Source organism: Dermacentor albipictus, chromosome 1 (assembly GCF_038994185.2).
Source record: "Dermacentor albipictus isolate Rhodes 1998 colony chromosome 1, USDA_Dalb.pri_finalv2, whole genome shotgun sequence".
Lineage (NCBI taxonomy): Eukaryota > Metazoa > Arthropoda > Arachnida > Ixodida > Ixodidae > Dermacentor > Dermacentor albipictus.
In genome coordinates, this window is record NC_091821.1 from 383,127,783 (window position 1) to 383,155,409 (window position 27,627).

General features: G+C 45.0%; 1 long non-coding RNA gene across 2 annotated transcripts in view; it reads left to right on the top strand.

The window, feature by feature from the left end:
- Nucleotides 1-27,627, top strand: part of LOC135900345 (uncharacterized) — a 195,253-nt gene that overhangs the window by 121,749 nt on the left and 45,877 nt on the right. The window contains exons 1-2 of one of the 2 annotated variants that reach the window (XR_010563852.1): nucleotides 1,344-1,418; nucleotides 2,419-2,514. This is a non-coding gene — a long non-coding RNA (uncharacterized lncRNA). Of the gene's footprint in view, nucleotides 1-1,343; nucleotides 1,419-2,418; nucleotides 2,515-27,627 lie in introns of those variants that run through there. The other variant, XR_011511377.1, reaches the window with a different exon arrangement.

Sequence of the window (27,627 nt, forward strand, 5' to 3'; positions counted from 1 at the left end):
CACGTAAAACTTCAGAGTTAAACTATTATAAAGCAGCGGGATTAGTAAAAGCGCGTTGCATATGCACAAGTACACAACACATTGTTGCGGTGGCTTCTGCGATTGTGTTGACATTCACAGGAGCTTTCCCACTGTGCTTACGTCACTGTCACTGACATCACTCTCGCTGCTAAAATCCGATCCGAGGGACACTAGAAGCTGGTCGAGGCTTGCGTCAATGAGGCTGTCACGTTTCCAGAACTCCTCTTCGATTTTCTGAACATGGGCACACGCCCGAAGCCACTTTTATGCCATCACAAGATTAAAGCTTTCAGCAATTTTTCGACGTCGGCAATGGTGAAGGAGGTATTGTAAGCAGCGGCTTAACCTTTCACCTGGCTCTATATCAGTTCGATAGGACTGTACTCCCACTGATACGGAGGAAGCCTCACGACGTCGTTGCCGGCAGCATTAGCGATAACATCCACGTGATAGGCGGAAAACGTCTATTTGTGTTGCTTCACTAGCTCCAATAACTCTACCTTTAATTTGTCCTGGGAAAGTGCGATGTTCTTCTCCGTGAGCCAAGGCTGAATGTCACTCTTTCGTGTTGACGACGTTAGAACTTTCTCGGGGCTAACGCTATCGCAAGGGGCATTGTCAATTACTATGACAATGCGCGGTTTGGTGTTTAACAAAAGCGGTTCAGTGAACCATTTCTCGAAGCACGGCCCATCCATTTCTATGTGGTAGTCAGCAGTTCCGTTCGCTTATCGAAAAACGAGGCACGCCGCATATAGGAAGTCATCCTCCTTACCGGCGTGCAGCAGGATCAGCCTGCCACCTTTTCCGCTTGTTGCGCGAAGCCCTGTTGTCAAACCTTGCCGGAAAGCATCTTCCCCGTGTGCTGACGTTCACGTCCTCCCATACTTTCTTCTTCATGTGGCCGACATTGACCTAAGCTTTGTCAAGGTAGTATATCGGTCTGCAAGAACAAACAAACAATAAAAATTAATCGAAGCATGTCATCAGCTACAAACACCGCATTTTCGTAAGATAGAAGAAGCAGTGAGACAATCGGCACTGTTCAGCTAATATGATCAAACTACGCACAGGGGCCGCTTGTTCGTGCTGCCCAACAACCAAGGCTTATTGTTTAACGCATCATAAAAAATCTGGTCATGTGAGTGCCGTGAGCTGCATTGTTACCGTCGAAATGCGATGATGCACGACGTGAAGCTGCAAAAATTTAAAAAAAGAACAGCTGCGTTTGTAAGTTCTGCTTTAATGTCGGTTCCGCTGAAATAATTCATGCGCAGAACTGGCAAGTAAGAACGCTTGCGTTTATTTCGATCGCCAGCACCGAAAGGTTGTATGTTACCGTGTCCTCACTGAAGCGTATGGGGCTGGACGGGACGGCACGTCCTCTAGGGTTTCACGTAAGTGCAGCCAAACGCGCTTCGCGTCTTTTGCGTCTCGAGAGCAATATTTTCATGGTATAGGTTAAAAAAATTAATTATGGGGTTTTACGTACCAAAACCACGACTTGATTATGAGCCACGCCGTAGTGGGGGACTCCAGAAATTTGAATCGCCTGGGGTTCTTTAACCTACCACTAAATTTTATCGCATTGGAATTTGCCACTAAATCTGTTATCGCATTTCGACCCCATCGGAATGCGGCAGCCGCGGCCGGGATTCAATCCCATGACCTCTTGCTTAGCAGCCTAACACCACAGCCACCAAGTGACCATGGCGGGTCATGGTATAGGTTTCTGGGTGAATCAGAGTATTTATTCATTCATCTACACGCTAAAAAATTGTAATAATGGACCGACTGTCGTACGTACCGTTTTTGAGTGCGAAGTTCTCGTACGGTACGCAGATACTGCCGTCGCCACATGATGACGTCGTTTATCTGAATAGCGCACAATTTCTCTTTCGTTCGTGAAAGGAACAGCCAATATGATCAAGCAGCTTTTGCATCGTTCGCACGTTAGCTTGTTCATGTCACTGCCACTGGCCACATCTCGAGCGAGTTTTGCAGCTGTCTGAATTTCATTTCGCAGGAAGTACTTACGCAGTTTTCTTCGTAGAGCTGCGAGGAAGAAGCTATCGTGAAGTTCCAATTTTGTCCTCCTGGTTTCCTCACGGGAATTTGCGCCTGGCAGACGCGGGGGCTTGCGCTTCGGTGACTTCAGAGTGCCACTGTTTACGTCGAGCTTAATCCGGTAGACAACGCGTTCGCTAACACCAGTCAGCCTGCTGACCTTCCGACATGTGACTCACAGACAGTTGCGGATAACTTTTTCTTACTTGCAGAAAACCCTTTGCAACAGTTTTTTTTTTTTTACCTGTACGGACAGCTATTGGTTTGAGAACTCTTAATGCGGCTGCAAATCTGGTGGACTCGTGAGACGCGGCGGACTTTCCTCCACAGGTGACGTCGATGATCTGCAACCGGGGGCCGCCATCTTAGTTTTAAAGGGATGGAAAAGAGCTACGGGCACCGGAAAACCAAAAGACCTGAAAGAACGTGAGTCGGAATTTCTTCTACTGCGCACAAGTTTTATATGCTAATTAATAAATAAATTGCATAAAACGACAAAGAGCCACTGGTAAATTTTCATTTATCCTGAACAGTCTACAGATGTTTTCGTTAGGGAATTACATGTTGCCGCGCAGTATAATACAAGTGGGCTTCGGCTCGGTAGCCTTGGCCGTGCTGCCGCAGCAAGTTTTCGCCAGGTGGAGTCATAATGTGCCTTGATAGCAACGCCGACGGAGAGAGGCGGTGCTATTGAGCTGTTCTTAGTGATAACCCATCACCGACGCCGGCGTCCGGCTGTGCGTTCTCACCGGCCCATTCAGATTATCCGCCCTTGACAGTCCTACACAGTCCAAGACTGGGCATACGCGACGCTCATTGGCTGAAAGCACCGCTTCGGGTAGCACGGGGCTGTCAGGAAGGGATAATCGAGGTGGCCCACTAATTCCCTGGTCTTATGGCCGCCTCCAGACTCCGACATATAGGCTGGGTTACTGGGGGTTCTTTATTGGCATTTGATGCCAAACACGCCGCCCCACGCCACCCCACGCCACCGCCAGCCTTCGCCGATCTTCGCCGGCCGTTGCCGCCGCCATGGGATAACCGTTGTGGAACTCCCCTAAAGAGAATCGCTGTAGCAGTATCTATAGTCAAACGATTCACTCCCCTTAGGAGTTTGAGCGACTTGGAATATTTCATGACCACATGGAAGGAGAAATTTATTACCGTGTTCTCGACGCTAACAAAGCTATTAGATCGCATGTTGCTCATGATAACTGGCAGATGTACATGGGAGCCTATAATTTTCTCAAGTGGACGCAATGTAATTCTGAAGGCAGAAGCAAATGCCCCAAGCTGCTCTTGAGAAACATATGTCACACCGTGCTAGACTACATGCAGCCGAAGAGGTTTATTGCTAAATGAGTCCAGAAGAACAGAACAGAAATAAGTCACACAAAACTTATCGGACTTAATTTTGTCTTCTCTCCGTGCACAATGGTACTTGCACTGTTGTGCAGCAATTTACACATCTTGCCAAAAAATATAAAGGTGACCTCGACATAAATTGTTAAGTGTTCGGGAACTATGGGTAATTTCCAGCAGCTACTTAGCAAAGACAGCGAAAAACTGCCAGCACTGCCTAACGTTTTTCACCTAATGCATGGTTGTGTGTCGCTTCAAGGTGAGAGGGGGGTACTGCAGACATTTATTATCGCCTCCGTCCACTCGCAACGTCTTTCAGCGCGACGAAGTGCGAGTGCAGAGGAGGTTTCAAGGCGGAAACAGGAAACACAAGTGGAATATCGGCGCGCCGAGGGTGGCATAAGGTTAACGTTAAGATCGCTCCGCTGTGGCATTGTTTTCTTTTGTAATCAGTCCTCTGTCCTTCGAAATACTGGACACCGATTCACGCAACTCCTATCGTTGGCATATTGCTCTCCAGCCGCTTTATCCTGGACAAGATGCAGCAAGCCAGCGGTAATCTCTTTGCGAAGGTATAAGGCGGGAAACTACAAGTGTGATTACACGTACCGTTTCGCAACGCAAGCTATTCGCGCCCTAATCAGAAAACGAGAGGACGAAGGAAAAGGGCTCTGTACTATAGGAGTCCCCTTGCTCTATAGAGTATCGTAAACCAAGGTTCCCAACTGACACAAAGATAAACTGTAGGGCGATCAGAGTTCGGATTCGATTCACCGGATGCTCGTGGCACTTGCTTATCGTATGTGTACGTTTGTCACATGGATTGGGAAGCTCGACCGAAGCTCTAGGCATGCAGAGGAGTTCCGTTGCAGCGTGTCTCGAGACGGAGTTTATTAGCTACCAGTTTCTGAAGTATGTTATGCAGGCTAGCTGAGGATTTCGTGGTCTTCGGGCTTGCGCCATACACAAATGCAAATGGCATTAAGAATTTAAGAACGTCGCCAATCAAATTGTAGATCTATAAAATCTGATTTTTCAGAGCCAACACAGCTCCTTTCTTAGGGGTTAACGATGAATGGTGGTGGAGCGCAGTTCTTTTTTAAGTTCTTGTTATTATGAAGAACTTAATAACATTAGGAACTAAAAGTTTTTATTAATATCGGAAGTGTCAAAAAATATGAGCATTCCACGCACTATGGTAATCAATGTTAGCGAAGTTTTCCATGTTGTTTGCTTTCACTGACGATAATTATTGCTCTGCTCGTCGCTTCTGGTCGTGGTGCTCACCACGCTCCTCGTCTTCCATGGCCACCACGTGTTGTTGCGCTTCTCGCTTCTGGAGGTAGCAGTGCTCCCGACACTCGTTGACTTTCATGGCCGCCACGCGTCGTTGGCTTGCCTCACGTCTTCGAGCCGGCATACGTTCGCGGTCTGCACCACGTTTCGCTGCGTAGCGAAGACGTTCCTGTTCCGCGTTCTTTCGGGCCTGGGTGTTCGCCGCGCTGAGTGCATGCTTTGGAGCCGTTTTTCTGGCGTGTGTTCACGTGCTCCTTCCACATACTTCCCAACAGCGTTAGCATGCTGTTGAGACGCCAGCTCCAAGCGCTCTGTTCAGGATATAGACGATTGTAATGTTTACGCGATCACAGCCCAGCGCCCGCACTTTCGTCGCATAGGAAAGCAAGCACAGAACGTGCGATACGCACAAACTGTGAATGCTGCCGTGGCGGCGCCGATCGGGACTCGCCGAGGCAAACGCCATCTCGGGGTGCTGCGAGAAACCTAGCGGCGCGTATTATTATTATTATTTGTTTTGCACACATATACACATATACACAGGTAACAGGAAAGGGAAAGCGAGGAGCAGGCTGGCAACTGCCACCGGAAGGGGCACAACGCCTGCCTACTCTTCTGAAGGGAGGCGACAGCAACACAGAAATGGAAGATAGGAAGGAGGGGAGGAAAAAGGAAAAAGGAAAGGAGAGCAACAGGACAAATCTAAAGACCACAGTAGAACACTGCAACAGGACAAATCTAAAGACTAAAGTACAACTCTGCAGCCGGAATTATGCGCGTATGAGAAAGACCATAAAAGCAGCAGCAGCACTCGGAAAGTCGGGAGAAGAGGCAAAGAACGCTTCGCTTTAAAACGCTGCCCCTTGTCGTCATCTGTCGTTAATCCCCGAGAAAGCAGCCGAGTTGGCTCCGAAACATCAGGGCTTAATAATTAAAACGTACTAATTCGTTGGGGACGCTCCTAAATGCCTTAATAGTTATCCCAACCAGACAATTAATTCCTTCAAAATATTTACTTTTCAGCGAATGGCATTGTGCTGCTGCGAGGATCGTAAACATTAAGGAAGGAGCTGTACCTGCTCCTCTTGTAATTTTTTGTGCCTCTGTATCTAAACATATCGAGCTATGTTGAGAAAAGCTTCGTGTTCGCTCCCTTCGTCTTTTGTGTACGTTCTGTGAAGCGCCTGGAACGCACTTTCGGTTTCCTTGTTAAGAGGCATCGCGCTCGCACGAAGCGACTAGCCCAAGTATTTACAAGGCTACATCCGCCTGTTGCCAGCAAACCTGCTCCTCCTTGATGCTTCGTCGTGCGAACTGTATCTGATTGAATGGAATATAATTGAACTCAAGCCGTTTTACAGCACTCTTTAATTTACACTCAACATTTTAAGTGACATTGAATTACTATGCTTATAGTACTGGTTCGGTAGTGCATGAGATCTCTCGTAATGAAATTGTGTGCACCAAGCAACGAGAACACCGCGAAACTGATGCCTAGATTTAAAATTGTGCCAGATCATGAGGTTCCAATTAAGGGGAATTTACGTTTGAAGCGAAAGTTTCGCGCTTCAAATAACTCTAGGTAGAAGCTCCTAGAACAAAGCGTAGACAACATTCAGTAGAAAGAATACCTAAAGGATATAACTGGACTTAATCCATTGCGCGTGCAGTTTGTATTCATAGGGAAAATTTAAAAACAGACAGTTAAGTCGCAGCATCGCATGCGTCGTTCGTGTGGCACTGATAGCGTAGCGCACCGCCTCTATCTTGGCCAACTCTAAACAACTTCTATATCAATAACTAGCGAAGCAGTGATTATAAATGAAAAAGTTATCTGACTTCCTAAACGTAGCGCTTTAAAGGAAACACAGAAAACGGGAAACCACGCCAGCAAAATCTCGCAAGTGCATTATTGTGATCTCTGTCTGTAGCCGACAGTCCTGGATGGGGTTATAAATGATCAAAACGGAGACGTGGTTAGTGAATGTCAACGCGTCTATTTCCCATGGCAGCTTTCTTGGTCTTTATTCTTCTGCAGAAGCTAGCGCAGAAGGTTTTCAGAGAAGTATTAGTAAGGTCATAAAAAACACAAGTATTCCAAATATCGTATATTAATTGATCGAAGCATTTCGTTCTAGATCCGTGAGATATTTTGCAATCGATAGAGCAAAAACGCATGAAAGTGCAACACAAGATAAATATATCACACAAAAATAGCTAGCCGTATTCGAAAAAAAATTGTCTCATTTACACGAAGAAATATAACTGCAGTAATCGGGAATCGCATGAAATGGCGAGGAATTATAGCAAACGCCAAAATTGCTAGTGCTTTCTTTCGCGACGCGTAGATGGGTAAATGTAAGGCACTGGAAAGATTAATCACCGTGCTGTCATCTCAAGATCGCATTGAATTCTCAATCAAACCTTTGGTTTCTCGAGGTCGATAAGCAACTTTATGGCATTTGCGTTTGAACCAAAAAGTTTGGACTTCTGCTCTTTAGAGGAGGGAGCAGAAACCTTTATCCCGACCTTTATTCTAGGAGGCATTGATTAAGTTGAGCCAAAAGGTAGGTCGTTCTCGGTCTCAATAACAATTTTATTCTCCAAAGCGTACCTCTTTTGAGTCAGAAATTTATACGTTTGTCCAAAGACTAAATAAGAAACGAAAGAAATGCCACGTATTTCAGTTAAATCTAATTATAACGACATCAGAATCATGAAGAAAAGCACTTGGTGAATTTAGGAACACTGACAGCCTACCGGCACACGTAATGCGCATGTGTACCTTCCTTGGACGGTGTATAATATGCGTAATGTAGAAGATAACGCTAAGGACATGGCACTTTATCCAAGCTTGTTTTCGCGATAATGCAAGCACACAATCATGGCAGACGTCATACCTTGCACATACAGTAAATTTTCATTCCATTGAAACCAACTGCACCTACCATTAAAAAGAGCGGTTCGGTCTCTCTCGATAATTCTTATTTTCGCCGGTATTCTTTCCGGCACTAGTTGAGGCGTTCTTTTTCCGCAGTTCCTTTTTCTGACTGCTAACTGAATGCTGTACGACTGAACATTTTTCGTGTTGTTTGTAATGTATTTGAGTTCCGATACCAGAACATATTCTTCCATGTATTCTATTTCTTTCTCTACCACCTGTACACATGAATGCGCTCTATGCCCTCACGTGTGGGAACCTCTCCTCTTGAGAGCAGATGTCTTTCACTAATATTTCGGTTCAATAGAAAAGGCAACGCACACGTTGAATGCATTCTTTTTTAATTGGGTTATAATGTGCGAGAATTTCCTGGAATGAAAAAAATTTGAAAATTTGCATACTTCTTTATAAAATAATATGGGAGATCAAGGGTTCAAGACAGCCATTTGGATTCTCTCGTTACTTCTTATTTTCGCCGCTGTTCCTTCCGGCACCAGGTGAGTTCCTTTCTGCAGTACCTCGTGTGACTGCCAACTGCATGGCATCCAATTAAACTTCTGTCATGTTGTTTCAAATCTCTTTTTTTTTTTCGCGAGGTGGGGGGGGGGGGGGTCACACGTGTGCTTCTCAGTGATTGTTCGCAGGGGTTGAGGAGTTGTTGAACAACAGTTCTTTGTCCGTGTGAGAATACTACTCTACAAAACAGACGCGTTCATTCTGGATTTTCGGCAGTGGGTGAGGGGTGAAGGGAAGGCTAATGACGAAAATAATGTAAATTCTTCCCTCGGTGCTATGTCGTTAAAGAATGGCCACTATAGATAGGTTTTAGTCTCCGACTACCGAAGTGCAGCATATGGGAGGGAACTATAAGCCTGGAACATAATCAGGTAAATAATTAGCGTGTGTGAAGTATCGAAAATATACAAGTGAAAACTGGAATGTACAACTGAAAGTAGAAGAAAGCTACAAATGAGAGTAAGTAGGGTCCCTCAGAAGAGAGAGAGATAAAACTTTATTCGGGATTGATTAAGAGGTCGTCGTTAGCATGGGATCACCGCTTGTTCCCGCAAACGCTGCTCAGCGCGCAGCTTCTATGAAACTCTATGAAACACTTGTACGAAAGAGGCCCTAAACGATGACCGCGCCTGGAAATCTCTCCCATGGCTCTTGTACCTGAGGTTTCAGGCCGCACCCGCGATAATTGAAAATTACGTTGTTTACTCTTGAGGCATCGTCCTGCTTATTGTGCACGCTTACCTTCCCGTACGATAAGAGCTAGTCCTCCACGTAGCTTTCATCTGTGCGGCTGAAAGCAGCAGGGTCATATTGGAGGAGCACATCAGAGCACACCAGGGCACACGAGTGATTGGGGAGGAGGCGCCTGCGCGAATGTGTCGTCGGGCACGGTTAAGGATCGAAGCACGGTACGGGATCGAAGTTTCAAGTTGGACTTTTGCAAAGTGCTATTCACTCCCTCCAGATGTAACGAGGTTAACCGGATGGAAACTGAGAGCGGTTAACGCTGCGGTAGAACGGACGCAAGTCCCAGCACTAGCGGCGAACCCACACCTAGCGCTGGTGATGATCGGTGACTGTTTCGGCTTCACTACAATATATACGTGTGTGTGTGTGTGTGTGTGTGTGTGTGTGTGTGTGTGTGTGTGTGTGTGTGTGTGTGTGTGTGTGCGTGTGTGCGTGTGTAGCTGTGCGTGTGCGTGTGCGTGTGTGTGTGTGTGTGTGCATGTGTGTGTGCGTGCGCGTGTGCGTGGGCGTGTGCGTGTGTGTGTGTGTGTGTGCAAGTCACCGCAGCGTTGTCACCGACTGCTGACGGGCCCACAAAAGACCCCTGCTTCGTTTAGACCCTGCTGGTTACACGGCCACGCAGGAAGGTTTATTATACGTAAATACACCCATTCTCTCCGGCAGGTGCGAGTTGCCAGCGTCTCAGCGATCGGCGGCAGCCATCTTTTATTGCTTTCGGAATGTCGCAGCCTGCGGCTATTCCGAAGAAAACTCAGTTTTGTTCGGCATAATAATGCATCTTTATCGCGTACACGTAACTTTGACGGGGTGACTTTGTACGGTTTTGTGACGTCGCGTGACAGTCAGGTGAAGTGGGTGCAGCCCGAAAACGTTTTATCAATAGCCGAGGGCTAATGGCGAAAAGGGGTCGAATCAGAAAGAACTGTTTTTTAATTTTTTCTCTCAAATCATGCGTAATCAGTGTGTACATAGCATATCAAATGGGGAGGTGTCGCGGTTTTCGTCACGTCACGTGACAGACATGCAGGTGGAGTGGGCGTGGTCGAAAAAAGTTTTTGACCAATCGTGGAGGGCTGATAGCAGAATTGGAATAGAAAAGTTTGTAATAGTTTTAGGTTATAGCGCCCTATGTCTGCTTTATATTTGTTGATTTTTAACAAAGCATTGCGCATCATTATTCATGACATATTATACATAAAAAGGAAGGCGTATGGCATTGACAGTACCCCACCAAAGCTATCTCTACCTTGTTTAAATAATTAAGGAACAAACTGTGAGAATATGAAGTTTCATCTCTTGCAACCACTGTCATTATTAGGCCCTATATTCATAAGCGTGTCGCTAAAATGAGGTAAAAAACCTCTAAATTTTGGCTAAATTCAGCTGCAAGGCCGCTCAAATTGTAGCTAAACTTTTTGACTAAATTTTAGGTAGCGTAGGCGTTTTGGAATGCCATAATATACGCTAGCCTGTCGTATATCATTTATCGAAACGTCTCGCGTTTGTCTAGGGCCCATGTGGGAGAAATAATCAATGAATTTATCAGCGATGTGTAGTGGGATTTTACTTTAGCATTATACTTATGTAATAACGGACGATTACTGCTGAAATTCGACGTCGAACCACAGATTTTGAGGTTCTAAATGCAGCACTGTTCAAATAAACTCGAGCAATCTGATTTTCCTGGCATGCAATTGCAGTCCTGGTTTAGATTCCATATGCTCGTATCATATCAAAGAAATTGTTGGCAGCATATGTGAAGCTTGCAGTCACGTTGTCAATTTAATCTTTAAAACTGCCGTTTTTCCTAGGGACTTGAAAAGGTCAAAAATAATTCCTGTGCACAACGAAGGAGACGTCACCTTACTACCAAACTACAGGCCCATATCCATCTTGCCGTGTTTCAGTAAACTAACAGAAAAACTATTAGCACAGCGCCTATCTAACTACTTGGACAAGTTCCAATTATTAACACCAAGACAGTTTGGTTTACGTGCTGGATATTCTACTAACCTAGCTTTAATCACCCTCACTGACAAGATCAAAGCGGGAATTGATGGGGGCAGATTCATAGGATCTGTATTTATCGATTACTCGAAAGCATTCGATTGCGATAATCACAACACTCTCTTTACTAAACTCAGCGCATATGGCATAAAGGGTCCATCTTTGGAGCTACTACGAAGCTATTTATACGACAGACAGCAACAGGTTTGCATTTCAGGAGTGCTGTCTGACACAAAAATAATTAACACTGGCGTTCCACAGGGGTCCATACTCGCTCTCCTCTTATTTCTAATCTTCGTTAATGATTTCCCAAGCTGCCTAACTTCTACAGAATGTCATTTGTACGCGGACGACACCACTATTGACGCCTCACATAACGACATCTTTACGCTAACTGAGCGTTTAAATGATGAACTAAATAATGTCAGTAGTTGGTGCAAAAAAAATAAATTCCTAATTAACCCTCAGAAAATAAAGTTTGTGGATTTTAGTTCACACAGTAAACCTCGACATAACCGTCCACCACTGTACATAGCTTCTCACCCAATATGACCATCTAATGAGTGCTCATTTTTAGGCGTTCAATGAGACTCCTTTCTAAAGTTTGATTTGCATGTCAGCTTCATAAAAAAGAAAGCTGCCTATGGCATCAGGGTGCTTTTAAAGGCCAGACAGTACTTTCAAAAGTACACTCTCCTGACATTGTATTACGCCTTCATTTATAGCCATATAAATTACTGTATCAGTTCTTGGGGTCTTACATATCACTGCCATATAGCTCCCTTGCAGCACATCCAAAATAACGCTGTCCGTATCATCACTTCAGCACCTTATAACGCTCATGTTACCCCCATCTTCATTGAGTTAAGTATTCTCACAATAAATAAAATTATCTGGTACAACCACAGCATCGTTATTTACCGCCTTCTTAAAAACCCACAATTACATCATGTCATTGCAGGAATAGTCTTGCTAATCCTAACGCAACCAGGTTCTTTTTACAAAATAAACTTTTACTTCCAAAATCACGCAGGAACTGTGGCAAACTAACTGTTGGTTTCGCTAGTGTGAAAAATGTGGAATAATTTACCTACTCACGTGAAATCCTCACCTTCATTATCGTCATAGCAACGTTCACTGAGAGCTTATATTATAGCCCTGTAAACTGCATCTATTCTTTGAAGTATCTTTATGTTGCTTATTATGTAATTTCTTTTATGTTTTGATGTGTTGCCATATGTTTTATTACTTCAACACTGTAGAGATTGTTTAATCCATTCTCTCTTTATAACCGCAACTGACACCTTTTTATTTATATATTGTTATGTAACTAAGAACAAGAGGTACCGCTGCAGTTTCGTCTTGTGGGACCTCTTTCTGTGTAACTTCTACTGCATATATGTACCACTAATGAATGAAGCAATAAACTTTAACTTTAACTTGAGGGCAAAGGCACTTCGTGTGCATTATCTCTGAAAATGTTCTCGTTTTCAGTGCTTCTGAAATGATAGCGCAATTCTGTAAAACACACGAAGGTCTCGTGTTAGCATAGCGTCGACAATATAGTGCCCTTAATGCAGGTAAAATACTGCGCTTCCACCACCTGGTGTACCTGAGGGCACTTTGTAGTAGGGGCTAAGGCAAAAGCCAAGCGATAAGAAGCTGTTTGTTCAGGCTCGCATGTGCTAACCCAGTCGCTCCTATGTATATACGCCTTTGTACAATCCATATATATTATTATTCACCTGCTGCGCTCTAAATTTCCCAATGAAATTTGTAATTTTCCAACCCTCTGACGTATTTGGTCAGGGTGCACAATCCGGGGCGTTAAGGCTAATTCAAATCGATTTCGTAAAGAATAAGAAGACGAGAATTTCGGGAGCACAACGCGAATTTTGTGAAAGCAGCCATTGCATCACCATGGTCACAGAGCCTATGCGTCACACAGCCACTCTGAGCACTCACATGTAGCTTTTGAATAATAAACTGCGTTCTAGAAAGCTATTTTGGAAGCGGCCTTTTTAACTTCGAAGTCGCTACAGTGTTGTCAGTTGTTCTGTCACGTCGCTAAAACTGTCGCCAGTTGCTAAATTGAAAGGTTTGACGCGAAACAGACGTAAAAGTCGCCAGATATAACGAGAAAATCACTAGGATGCCTACACTGACCCCCAGTGTTTAAAAACTCGTTTGCCATACCACCGACTGAACACCGTACTTGCTTGGGTTTCAAGCTCGACATTCACTTAAAATATAACTTTCACGTTATGGTCTTGCAAAATAAGATATCTTGTGGCATCAGGATTCTTCTTAAAGCGCGACATTATTTCAAACAGCCTACCACAAACTCGAGAAGCTTGCGTGACCGCGAAATCCTGCACAAATCACTAAACGAGAATGTTGCGTGATGGCACAATGGCTGCTGCATGGTGTATCGTTGTGCTGCCCAGGTGGCACACATTGAGAAACTGACACGTAAAGACGAAACAGGCCGGGACCATGCGTACTGACAATTGCTTATTCATTTGATTTACGCTCGTCATACGTGTATTCATGGAACAGATTGTCAAAGACCAAGTGGAAGAACTAGCTCTTATCAAAGCACTTCTTAACATTATCTCTGAGTGGTTGGCGTGTTCGGCTGGTAGACGGAACAATACAACCGAGCGTGAGTTAGATACACAATAGGGGCAGCGGCAATGTTGGGTAAAGTTTTGTTTTTATTCGCCATATTGTGAGGATGGAGACAATGGAGGCAATACAACAAATATGTTGCGAGAACGATGCTGGAACAGACAAACTGGTGGGCACAGCGAATTCAGATTCGATCTTTACGCTGCAGCCGCAGTAAGACCCTTGTCTCATGGGACGCGCAAAAGAGATGCGAGGGACCCTGAGCAAAACTTAGCAAATCAACGGATATTCACGTAGTTGCTTCGATAGCTTGAACGGCGTACGTCTGCATGTATCTATAAATAGTGAAGTGTAGTGTGTCTCGGTAATAATGCCGAATAACAGCGCGTGAACAGCCTCATTAATGTTGTAGACCCAATGTTGCGCTTAGAGTTTTCATTTCTCTAAAACGCTTGCTTTGTTGTGGCCGCTAGGCTCTCGACTTAGAGCACTTACAGAAAGCAGCGTGCTCTTATCATACCTACATGTGAAATAAAGAACGTCAAATCGAGAAGACGGAACTGCACAGCGGCCGAAGACCTTAAACTTGTAGTTTGCCATATTTCAATGCAAAATAGAACAAAAAGGGAAAAACAGACATGCCCGATGCGTCCCCCTTCCTTCCTTCTTTCCTTTTTTTTTTCTTCTTCCGTGTTCGTCCACCTTACCGAAAGCATGCTTTTCAAGCATCGAAGTGCAAGCAGCCGTATGAGTAAACCAGAACATATGCGTTGGGAAGGGGGACAGGAAACGAGCACGCATACGGGTAAGCGTGTGCGGCGCTTTCAAACTTTCCAGAGCGCGCTCAACTTGTAACGTTCTCTGCCATGGCACGAGCAGCAGCTGCATAAACGGCATGGTGTCGTGAATCGCGCACCGAGAGCGCACGTGTGCATGCACCCGTTGTCGTTTTAAAGCGAAGCGCAAAGAAGCAAACAGTATGCTCGCGTGGCACTCAAGGCAGTGACAGGCCCAGAAACGCCAGAATGCGGGCTGGAAGACGCACCGGGAAGTTGTGGAACCTAAACTTACGAAGCACGCTCTCAACCTCTGGTTATACCTTAGCATCAATGATCATGATTCCCGCTCTCTTGTTGATCTTTATTTACTTTTGCGGCACACTTCTTTCTGTCTTGCTTTAAATGATGTCTCAATATTGTGGCTATGGTTAATCTCCCTTTCTTTTTTTTGTTATAACGTCTTCTATTAACAACGACGGTTATCTCCAGACTTTGAAATATTGAGAGGTCCCAGAAACACGGCTAGTAGCTGTGATTCAGGCAGCATCTGCTTTCAAAAGCGTTCGCCGAAAGTTTTCTTCCAGATGCGGTGGGTTATAGAGGCTGTGCCGTGTGCATCTGTGCCATGTCTTTAGTTCAGTGAGCCAAGCGGCTTCTTCTACTGTTTGCTGTGAAAGTTCTGAGGTTTCCACCTTGCTAGAGTCGACAGCAAGGTTCCAACGTTCCCTCTTTCCACGAATGACGAACGAGACGCGAAAGCAGCGTGTGCATCAAACGTAAATACATAACCACGTCATGTCAGGAAGTGAGTGAGGCTGGAAAAGTGTGAGCTGAATGGTGCGCCACCAAACCACCTGGTTTTTGAATATCCCGCCATCCTCATCAACAAAGTGCCAAGACAGCAAAAAGATAAGAAAAAAATCATGTTCGCTGTAAGTTTTAGAACGTCTACGGCCCATTGACGTTACCCTTTTTGTTTGCTTGCCAGAATCCAATTGACCTTCTGTGCCACCATGTGTATGCGTTGAAACATTGTGTGCGTTTTCGGGATTGTCAATATGCTTTCGTAATTTCGTTACATTGCCATCTGGTCGACGCGTGGCAACGCACAGTACAGCGAACAGCCAATATATTGTCTTACTATCGTATTAAGTTTCGCAGCAGGATCGAAAAAGATGTGTTCAATTGCATTTGACATATAAAAGAACCTGTCAGAAACTTATTCAAAACAGTACAATGCACATTACCGGAATTGTCGTGAGGTTCGGAACACGCACTCACATTGTGACCCTTCATTATTGTGTCCATGCACTGGACCTGTTTAGAATAACAATCAAATAGAACTCACTTTCTTAGGCAACTCTTAATGAGGTGGTTCCGTACGGGTGCAAATAGTTTCTCTAGCAATTTTGTCCTCGACAATAATCCGCTGACTTAGTAAGAAAGATTAAACGTATCTAAAACTAAGCACTATGAAAGAACGTTAATAGCTCAAAGAAAGAATTCAGATAAAATTTAAGAATTAAGTGAGGAAATCGTCTTGATTCAATTATGTGTCTCACAACAGCTGAACCAACATCCCTATGGTAGTGCGCCAAAGAAGAGGCTCTGAAACATAGAATATGAGGAATCGTTAAATTGAATCCAGAACCATGAAACTGCCTTTCTTAAGTACGCTTTCTCAGTTATGAAAGATTGCGACATGACAGGAAAAAGTGTTTCAATGTCGCATGCTCGCCACAGTAAGAGCACATGGAGGAGAACGCCAGACCAGATCGATGAATGTAATAGTTTAATGAAGGTATTTGACATCTAACATTTGCAGAGGACTCCAATTTTTCTATTACTGCAGAAGTTTCTGCTCCAAGGAAATAGGAGGTGTTGGTAATCAGCTAAATTTGTTACTGATAGGTTGAAAGAGTCTTGCATGACTGCACGTCTCCTGAACCTAGCAGCAGTTATAAAAGCTAATACAGGAAGGATGAAAATTATAGAACCATTAAGGGCCGCTCTCCCAAGCTGTCTGCTAATTCACTTATAACTAAGCCTTTGTGACGAGGCGCCCAGACCAATCTGATTAGTGTTAAGTGAGAGGGTATTAGACAATGAAATTTACGTGACATATGTGGGCCACTATTTGCAGTGAGAGCTGAAAGTAAAGATAAAGAATTCGTTACTTTAACATCTTCTGGGCTTGAGTAGTTCCCTTTTCGTAAACCCAATGTAACAGCCAGAAACTCAGCAAAAAAATACTAGTCTGTAGTCAGAAGTCTTAAAGACAACGGCCAGTCAGAAGCGGAAGAGAAAATTCCAATCCCCGATTTTTCTTCCAATTGCCATGCATCTGTCGCTACGAATTAAGGCGTTTATTTTTAGCCCTTAAAGGGATTTGGTAACAGCCCATTTGATATATTGTATGACAGGGTTTTTGCGTTGTTTGGATATATGTCGTGAAATATAGTCCAGAGATTCTCTCTGTCACTGCGAATAGGAGGGATCTCACATAATTGTGCGTCTAAGGGTCCAACAACTGTCTGTACGAAGACGACCACAGGAGTGCTGAACCTAGGCCAGGGAGGTTGAAAAAATATTACAAGCCGAGTTATAAAAATGATTTAAAATTTTTGGGAGATCTCTTAAATCATTAAGAAGGTTTGGACGGTTAACACCCGAAATATACACAGAGTAGTCGGCAAGTCTGCTTCTAGGTATAGTGCACTGTTGGTAACGAACTTTTGTAAATCAAGGCTCAGGCGCAAATCTTCCCATTCCAGAAGAACAAGGGGATATCATACGCCAGCGCTCCTGAATATATAACGCATCCAAATTCCTAAATTAGCCGTACTTATATTTTATAAATCATCACAGGAGAGTCTCTCCGCATTACCGATCGACTGTCTCCAAGCCTTCTTAGCATTCCAACCGCTCGCACTCCCTTTTTATTTATATAATTAACGTGCTTGCACCTACTAAACTGGTTATCACACAGTGTGCCGAGGTAATTTGCCGAGTCCAACTGAGGTACATCCTGCTTGCCGTAGGTAAGGTTTGTATGTATTGGATTCCTTATGGGAAAAACTATAATTAAGCATTTTCTGACGTTAACAGACAGGCGAGTGTTCTCTAAGCAGGTTTCTATTGCGCACAGGTATGTTTGCGATCGACTGTATAAGGACTTCCTCGCACTCAGCTTCTACTACCACTTCTCCTTCTACCCGTTTTTCTCTTCTTCCCACACTTCCTTCCCCTATCACCACGCTTGAGGTATCCACCACTGTGAGACAGTTGCCGCCATTTTTCTCTTTTTTATTCCTACTTCTTGCTTAATTGCTCCTCATTGGAGCTCATCGCAGCGGCATGTCGGGTAGTAATTTGTGAGCAATGGTGCCGTTTCGTAACATGCGGTCGACCGGTCCCGCCGCCCCACGATAGCACTACACTGGTGTTGAATATATATTATAGACTTTAGGTAAAAGCACACAGACAGTGGGCAATCTGTCATAGTAGACGCACTCAGCAGCAGCATCCGCCAACGCAGCTCTACGCCATCTGAGATTTCAACAATCAAAAAGAAGTGGGAAACGTCCTCGATTTTTACAGCGAAGCTCCTTGTGGCTAGTTTCTTGCGTATCTCGTCTCCGTGGACGTAGACCAACAATTTTTCATACGTGGACCAATCCCGATGGTAGTGCAATACCGGGCCGACCTATGGCGGAGGTGAAGCAGGCGTTAAGCACTCTTCATACCTAGACCGATCCCGAAGATAGTGCATTACTGTGCCGATCTGCGGCGGTGGTGAAATACGTGTTAAGCCCTCTCCATATGTAGGCCCATACCGAAGATAGTGCAATGCCGGGCCGACCGGAGGCAGAGGTCAAGCGGGCGTTAAGCACTCCCCATGCGCGGGCTGATCCCGAAGATAGCGCAAAGCCGGGCCTACCCGCGGCGGAGGCGCAGTTTGCCATTAAGGAGCCCACATTCACAGCTTCGCTGGTCATCCTTCTTCACAGAGTGGAAGGGCGCTGAATTTTTTTAAAGTTTATTACATTCTACTTTCTCTTGGTTGAAGATGTTTGGCCACTTCTTAATTTGCCAATCAGGGAACAGGAAGGGGATGCTTATAAGGCATGGCACTGAAATTCATACTTTTCTTAGGTAATTCCGATTGCCGGGCTCTGAAACGAGTGCGCACAAGTAAAAGCTTTTATATATTTACCGCTTAACACTCGGTATAGTGTCAAAAAGACGCAACAAACATAACACCGAAACCTTTATGCGCATGTGAGCCTCCTCCTTTCTTCAATCCTTCATCCCCTTTTCCCCCGTGCAGGGCAACGAACGCAATGTTTGTCTGGTTAACTCCTCCACCTATCTTTGTTTCTGTGTCTCTCGTGTTGCTGGCACACAATATTTCGTCAAAGTCTACACCTGCGAAAGTGCAAGCGTGCCGTTGCGTTGTGCGCATGCGCAGACTCTACCGTATTGTTATTTTTTCCAAAGCGTGTTTTGCTTTGATTCCTGTTGGCGATACACGAAGTAGAATGTGAAGTGCGCGCAAGCTTTCCGCAGAGCCAACCGCAACACCAGCAGTTTCGAATAAGTTAAAACGATTAAGGTTACTCTATCTAAGAACTGGAAATACTACAAAAGCACAGGGTCCCAAAAGTTCCCGGGGCGGGGACGCACCAAGCTGTTTCGTACGGGGTTACGTGCTTTTCCGACGGACACCGCAGGCTGCAGGCATAAAACGTGCTTCGAACTAGCGTTGCGCCTTGCGGACTTCTAACGGTGGCTAGCACCAGGAATCGGGACGCCGACTAAAGCCGAGTGCACGAAGTCTAATGCACGTAGCCACATACGACTTCCGACAGCGACCTACGCGTTTTTCGCGACGTGACCACAAACTAACGACCTTTTTTGGGGTCACACGGCTGTGAAAGGTGTGAGGCTTCCACCTTGCTACAGTCGACGTCCAAGAGCGACGACGTCGTCAGATGACTAACGAGAGCTAAAATCAGTAAGTGCACTAAACTAAATGCATAGCCAGATCCTGTGCGGAAGGTTGCGAGACTGCAAGTGTTTGAGCCCTGCGATACAACCCAGCCCCTGACTATACCACTATACTGATCAGCAAGGTGCCCAGACGGCATAAAACGCCACTTTCTGTCACCCTAGAAAGTGTATGGTCCGTTAAATTTGCCCTTTGTTTGTGGTTGCGCGAATGAAACAAGTCGGCCGTAAGCAATCGTATTTGTCATAACTATAGCCTCTTTTGTGATTATCAGTGCACTGTTTTAATTTCCTGCAGCATTTACGTAGTTACACTCTGCGATACATGTCGACACTGCTCGAGAACTGTTAGCACTTGTCCCTACGGCATGCTGACGGAACTATGCATTTATCTCTCCATTAATTTCATTATCCTTTCTGCCTTTCGCCCAATCATAGCAGTAGTCGACAACCGAACCAGCTGCTTTCAAAAACGCACATCTTCTTGCTGCTGCACCATGCACAAAGTTCCGCTGACATCTGTGCGCCCATCTCAGTGTTACACAGACCATGCTCCATGAGTCTGTTGTCTTTATTGTCTGTACGGCTGTGCTTTTGTAATGTACTCCTAGAGAAAATGAGTAATTGGAGAGTAAGTTTCCGTTGCTTAATGTAGGCAAAGATAACAGAAAATATTAAAGTGTTTTCTTTGTACCATTTCCCCATTCATCCGTATGGACTTGCGCGCTTTTATGCGTGAGCGATGCATAATGTTAGCGGAATACCTAAGTGCCACACTCCGAATGCGAGGCACGAACTGATGTGTGAGAATTATAACGAAAACGCTTGCGGGAGAACTTATCCGGAAGTTCTCTATCCTACGCCTCGAGCAATCTAGAAATACGTAGAAAGCCCAGTTTTAAGCTGCCCAAGCACGTACGCATCAGCGTTCTCTGTACTATATTTAGAAGATAGCTGTTGCTTGGGTTCATACATGTATTGCTGATTGCGTAGCTCTTGCCAAAATTACGGGTTAACAGCACAGAAAGGAGGTTCTTGGGAAGCAATATTCGTTTTTTGAGCGTCCTGAATTACAAGATATTCTGTTTTAACAAATATTAGCATCGGAAAGATAGTCAGGGACAGAACCTGTTTAATTTTCCTAGGCACGAAAGCATATACGCCTTAATTTCCACAAAGTTCTATATGCATGCTGTGGAAAAGGTTTCACAAATCCTAACGGCGTTTGCACGAGGACAATGCTACGCATATAAATCACCGATAGTGTTATGTTTCCACGGCCAAAAAAGGGACCAAAACGAGGGCATCGCTGAAGTCGGTATTCTGTCAGCTTACCGCATGCTCTGTTCTAGGAGCTCTTACAGTTCGTGCTACCGTTTACAGCCTAACCCTTGTTGGGTATAGCAGCAACAATTCTGGCATCAATGGCATCGATGAGGCATCGGATGTCATTGCTCCAATTTCGTTGGTATACAAGTGCAGCTGTACAAAATACATGTTTTGACTTATTTTTATTTTAAATGTGAGAGCATTTCTTTGGCTACCCTACCCCACTTTGGTCAACCGTGTAAAAGAAAGTTACAAAACCTAGCTCCTACGAGTAGACGAACACGGGACTGCAGAAAACCTTAGTGAGTGTAATCACGTAATCATTTTTTTGACGTACAAGCTGAGAGAGGGAGTAATCTTTGAGAGAAAGAGTAGGGTTCGAATGGAAAACTAGATTCTCTTTGCTTCGCCATTACTTTTGTCCAGTGGTCGTCTAAGACGTATAAGTGGTCCGTAAGGTACACCTGACTCAAGGCACTGTTCCACGTTCCACCAAGAGGCTGCCCCTTTTTTTGATCGGAAAGCGAAGTGGACACGCATACATGTGATTGCGTACCATTTACGTTCTGATGAAAAAGCAAATTAGTCTTCATTTCTTTTTTTTTTTCGTTAATCTATGCGATAGGAGAACGTCGATCCTCGAGGAAGGCTTCTCACGTTCTTTCCATCGTGAATAAGTTAAAGCCAGGGCTTAGCAGCAAGAGTGCAACGACTCCATGCACGCCAAGAAAGCTAAACACTTGCGAGACAGTGTGAAACCCGAATAACTCGGTGTAAAGTAGAATAGAACGAAAGACAGGAGGGAAGACGAGTGTTAGCAAGCGAATGGCCTCCATTTATTTTTCAGGATTTCTTTCAGGTATAAGGTAGATCGCCATCGCTAGCTATCCTTATTCCACCCACTCACATGTTCGCTCGGACATTCTGAACCGGCCAAAGGGAAGTGGGAGTCATCTCGGCTTCAAAGCTCTCGGGCACCCTACGGTGGTCATCATCACTTCCATGTGGCTTCGGGATAGAATTTGTTCTCAAGAGCCTTGTTCTCGGAACCTCCGATCTGATAATCTCACCGCGAATATACATGGACCAGGAGCTTCGAAAGGAGACACGTACGTTACTAAGAAACTGAATTACGAAGCCTCGTCAAATACACAGTGAGGTCTACCACCCAGGTGTGACGTGAATGATCTGGCTTTGAGCCTCTCGGGGTTTGGTAGTCCGACCTTTCCAACCAACGAAACGGGAGAACGCCTCAGGTTCTTGTGCGCGGACTTCTCATTCATGCTCGCTCGTTTACTGGCCCAGCTGCAACGTATTTGTTATTATTATATTACTCCTGCTCTTCATTGTATGGCTATTATCGCTTGTTTTCATGACAAATTGCTTCTGCCACATGCCATTGAATTTAGTGCTGCAGTTTGCAGAATATTTGCTGGCCCAACGTTTCCTAACGAAATTCGATTTCTTCCAGCTGTGAGCCATACACCTGGGAAAAAAGGTGCAGGAGAGAGAGGCTTTCGAATTCGCGTTCGAAGATCCTCTTTATCAACTATTGTTATTGTATTCGATTCGACAATTCCCCTATTCGAAGAGTCCCATTTAATATGGCAATACCTAGTGGAAATATGCCAGACCATTATGCTTTTACGCATTTGCTTGGCGACGCGTTATGTCGCAGTATTGTGAGATCGCTGTGGGAAAAAAAAAGCAAAATACACAGCAAGACTAATCAAACGCACTTACCCCAACAATCCAGCAACCAATCAAACAAGCCGTAGTGATCAGCGAAAGATCAAGTCACTCACACTAAATCCACGCTATGAGTCGAACTGCTAGGTAGCTCAAAAGTTGTCGTGATTAATTGCTCTTTTCTCTCTTTCTTTCTTTCCTACCTTCTTTCTTATTTGTGTTGCTCATTGAGTACATATATTTGTTACTTTTGTTCTCAGTAGGTCGAAGAAGAAAAGGCTGCATCTATTGTCTGAAAGGTGAATGAGGAGCCGCAGAATGGCCTGCAATTATTATACACGTCGGGGCTGACGGAGGTCCCAGGTGTACCCGTTGGCATGTTCATGTTGTTATACCAACGAGTTTTTGACCACCGCCACAACAGAGCTAGCGATGACCTTCGGTGCCAATCGTCCCATGTGAAGCTGTGCAAAAAGCCCTGTGTGCCTGCCTACAAAATGAGCGTGAGATTCGCTTTCTTTATTGCAATAGCAAGTATACTAACACCAGGCGAGTTTCAGCAGTCGGCGTTGCCATGATGAGATCGATGCCATGATAAGATCGGCCGCGATCTTATCGCGGCCGCTCGCCGTATGCTGTAGGTGCGAGGGAAAGCATGCGAGGGGGATACGAGAAAGATGGTGGTTTGTGCCGAGCGAAAGGGAGGAAGGAGGAATAGGGACGCGCCGAATTTTCGCGCGCTCAAGAGCGGAGTGGTGACATTTCCGCGCGCCAGGAGGGGAGGGGAAGGGGGCAGGGCTGCGTGCGATTACGCTTTTACTCCGGCCGCGGCTGTGCATGGCTCGGCTGAGCCAATGCCATCTAGATAGCGCAAGGCCTGTTTACTCCGATCCATGACGTCAGGAAACATGGCCCTAAATTCCGATGGACAAGGCTGGTGTGACGACAGCTGTGACGTCAAAATCACTGTTGCCTACTCGGGATCATCCCCATTATATGCTATGGCAGCCGGGCTAGGTAACATGACGCCATGGATCGGAGTGAAAAGGCCTTGTGCTATCTAGGTGGTGTTGGCTGAGCGCGGGCGCGCGTCCTATCTTGGAGGTAATCTGCGACGCGTTCCAAGGCTAGCCGCCTGAGAAAGTTGATGGCTTCGTGTGCGTTGTGTTCTCACACGCCTAGTTCTCGTTGAACAGAGAGGCAGTACGAAGGGGAATTCGCTCGCCGCAGCTGCCTCTCTTCATCAGGCTAGTGTTCCGGCAGCGAGGGCCCTCCGTCATTGAGCGATATGTGTTCATGTTTGCCTGTGGGAGCGTGACACCGTGCTTATTAATTTGATTAGCGAGCTAATGTCTGCAGTAGTTAGAACAGCTGATAAAGCTACAAACCTTACTGTGTATGGCTGTCTCATAATGTAATAACGTAATCAATGCTTCGCCCATTTGGCAAAACTGCAACCTTTCTTTTTATTCCTTGTAGGAGCAACGTGTTAGAAAAAAATTCTTATAGGGCTTTTCAAATACTAATATGCCCAGTGTTTCTATTTTCATTATACTTTCTCGTCCTAGATCTGAGCATTTCCTCTGTCCTTTGAAGTGGCTTGCAATCGGGCGACATCCTTTATTTATTTCGTTGCTTTATGGTGCGACTGACCTGTACATGAACAAGGACGTTTCGTTTTTTTAATACCAAGGATGTTTCGAGTTTGTTAAAATGCTATTTTTTAGGTAATGTGACAATTTTATGTTAGAATATGCATGCAGACACGGACATAAGTGTAGGTAAACGGACAACGGCGTTTGTGTTGGCCGTTTCACTCTGCTCGTGTTCCTCTCTGCAAAACTACCTTGTTTCAACACGAATTTCGGCTGGTTTATTGGAGCTCATTCTTGAAGGCCATAACAACGAAAACATACAAAGGCCGTGAATCCAGGCAGACACCAGCACTGACTTGCAACTTGCGAGTCAGCGCCTCTGTATGTATGTATGTATGTATGTATGTATGTATGTATGTATGTATGTATGTATGTATGTATGTATGTATGTATGTATGTATGTATGTATGTATGTATGTATGTATGTATGTATGTATGTATGTATGTATGTATGTATGTATGTATGTATGTATGTATGTATGTATGTATGTATGTATGTATGTATGTATGTATGTATGTATGTATGTATGTATGTATGTATGTATGTATGTATGTATGTATGTATGTATGTATGTATGTATGTATGTATGTATGTATGTATGTATGTATGTATGTATGTATGTATGTATGTATGTATGTATGTATGTATGTATGTATGTATGTATTGTCTTCGTTCACGACGCTTGATTGTTGGCGCTGTTGCCTAGGATTAGCGCGCCTTTATTACTTAGCGTTTAAAAGCTCGATATTAAGTTTGCTGTCGCCGCCCTTTCTATCCATTATGCCGATGACGGTTCGCGTAGTCGCCATGGTCAAGTCGTCTTAGTCATCGTGTCCCATTCAGTTCATCCCGTCATCTTCGGCTTCTCTCTCTGTATAGGGCGAAGAAAGAGGAAATTGTGGCCACCACCCACACAGCATTGCAAGCGCTGTTGACAATCTAAAGCGCAGCCATACTACTTATACCAGGCCTGTTTTTCTTTTTTCTTAAGGTACGCGAACTTATTAAAAATCACCTTTGAACTGTTACTGAACTGGTTTGGACTAAAAGGCAGACATAACCTTCACAATAAATCAAAACGCAGAATTAGAAACGACAATAGTTAACTAATTAGGCTGTTAACCAGCAATATACGGTACATGTAGCAATTTACCCATTACAGCTGGTGAGATTGCAAGACGCATCCACTTAGAGCGAATTCTGGGGATGGCACTGATTTCGATATATGCGCCGTCAAATTTGTGATGAAAATACGCTGTTCTTCCGGTTACTTTTCTAAAGAAAAAACCGCTTTATGCATTGACGTACGAAAGTAACTAGAATGGCAATTCATTTCGCCGGACACTTTGGCAATGAATATCTCAAAACTGGTGTCATATATTTTAAGTGGATACGCCTTGTGATCTTATCAGCTGCAATTGGGAAATTGCATTAAGTGCAGTAAAGTAACTAGTAAAAAGCCTATTTAGCGAAATGTTGTTAAATATTTGATGATACATTTCAATTTATCATGCAAGTAATGTCCACCATGCTTGCACATTGCAGCGCCGGAATTAAATTGATTCCGGAATCATTCCGCACATTTAGGCGCCCGGAATAAAATGGGAATGCAAGGATGGAGCCAGTCGGACGCATAGAATGGGAGTGGAATGGGCCCATGCTCCTTAAACGCTAAATGCGGATATTGTGTGAGACAATCCAAGCAGTGAACTTGCCATTTGGGCTAAAGAGTATGCACTATGACAATATATCGTGCTTCTCCTACCATTGTTCTCAGTATCTACCTAAAGGTGACTATCTCTGCTGTGGTGATTATAAATAACACTGTATTCCGCGCATTCGAAAGACGTGGAGACCCTCTCAGCGCTACAAGAATGAAGTGCATTTCAAGGCAGCAACTTCTAGTTCTCAAGAAGTATGATTTGGCTTAGCAGGAGCACACTTCACGTATACGATAGAAGGATGAACGCAAAAGAAAGAAAGAAACGTGCTCGCAAACCGTTGTACTCTGCACGAGTCCACACGGTAATCGGAAACGCAACGCCATGTTTTTCGATACACTGTAGAATATCCAGAAAGCACAAGAACATGAAGTGAGAGACGCGTCCTGGAAAAAAATCGTGCCCGGTAATGTGGAAATAGATGTGAAAGAAAAAGATTGCCCTGCGGAACATATGAATGCATACCGGGTTTAGATTAGTCCTCAAAGTGAACGAATAATCTGAATGGATGCATGACATAAACACATTGGCGTAATATTATTATCTGCGTTGCTATACGCGAATTTATTCCGTGCAATCTACAGATTTTTTTGAAATAGGGAATGTGAGAAACGCAAGCCTCGCTTTTGTGGCAGCGTGGAATGCGGACAACACGTGTGCAGCTAAAGTGAAGCCCACTTCAGCGGTCACAAGTTGGCTGCTGTAGAATAAAAAACATATTTGAACAGTCGGTGCACCACGATGTCAGAAATCAGTATCATGTCCGGTTTGAGCCTAAATAGAATAAGAACTACGTCAACTCGACGACACGTAATTTCACTTAAAAAGGCCTTGATTATGATAGTTTTTTTTTTGCCGTTATGGTTTTGAAGATGCCTAGAAAGCGACATGTTGCTCTGTCTCTTCACATTTTTCGGTGGGAGCAGCGAGGGGCTTCGGAAGAGGGGACAGTAATTCAGGCTGTCGCCACTAATTGACACGTTTTGAAGATATTGTGAGAGGCGGCGCGAAGAGGCCGGTCAGCCATGGTGCAATCGGATCTCGGGAGCGGCGGACACCACACCGCTCAGGTCGAGCGCGTTAGCGTGTTCTATTCTAGCTCTACCTGCACGCGGGCCCATCTTCTTCTTCGCCTGCTTTCGAGGCGATAGTCACGCCGCTACAGGGCCCCCTCCGAGTCCAACGGTAAAGTCCAGATAAAGTGTGCGGATGGTGTGGTCATTGGAAGTGTCGGCTTCACGCAATCTGAAAGAGATGTACCAGGTGGCACCGGCAGCGTAGGTTGTGAGCGAGGTGCAGCCACAGTGATACCGTAGTGCTAAATCGAGAGCTGCCGCAGGTTCTCACGGATTCCCGGGCAAGTAGAAGTCGGAGCTCCCAAAATTGACCGCTTGGCAGTACGGGACACTTGCATGGAGATAGCGCAAGTGTTGGTCGCTCATGGTGTGGACGTAGAAGTGATTCTCGAGCTGAGGAAACCAGATGGCAGAGCTGGCTCCTGCAAAACTTCGGTAGGCAATGCATCCGCGAGAGGTGTGAGCACAGAACATCGGAAGGCTCGCCTGCTGCTGCTTGCGGTGAAATCTCGAATGTGGATAGCATCAAGGTGGCGGTGGTCGCTGAGTGTATCGCGAAGGTTGTGCTTGTCCCGTGGCCGTGCCTGCGAGAGTGAAATTTGGGCCAAGTGGAGCCGGTGCGAGAGCTTCTGTATCGGTGATCAGCAATGTGCCCCCGGAGGGAAAGCGGACAGCTTGTGGGAACGTCCAAGGAAGGAGAGCGAAGGGCCGTGGAATAGCTGAAAGCGCTCGTGTTTGGCCCAGTGAATTCCTTGGAAGGAGTCGTGTGTGTGCGGGGG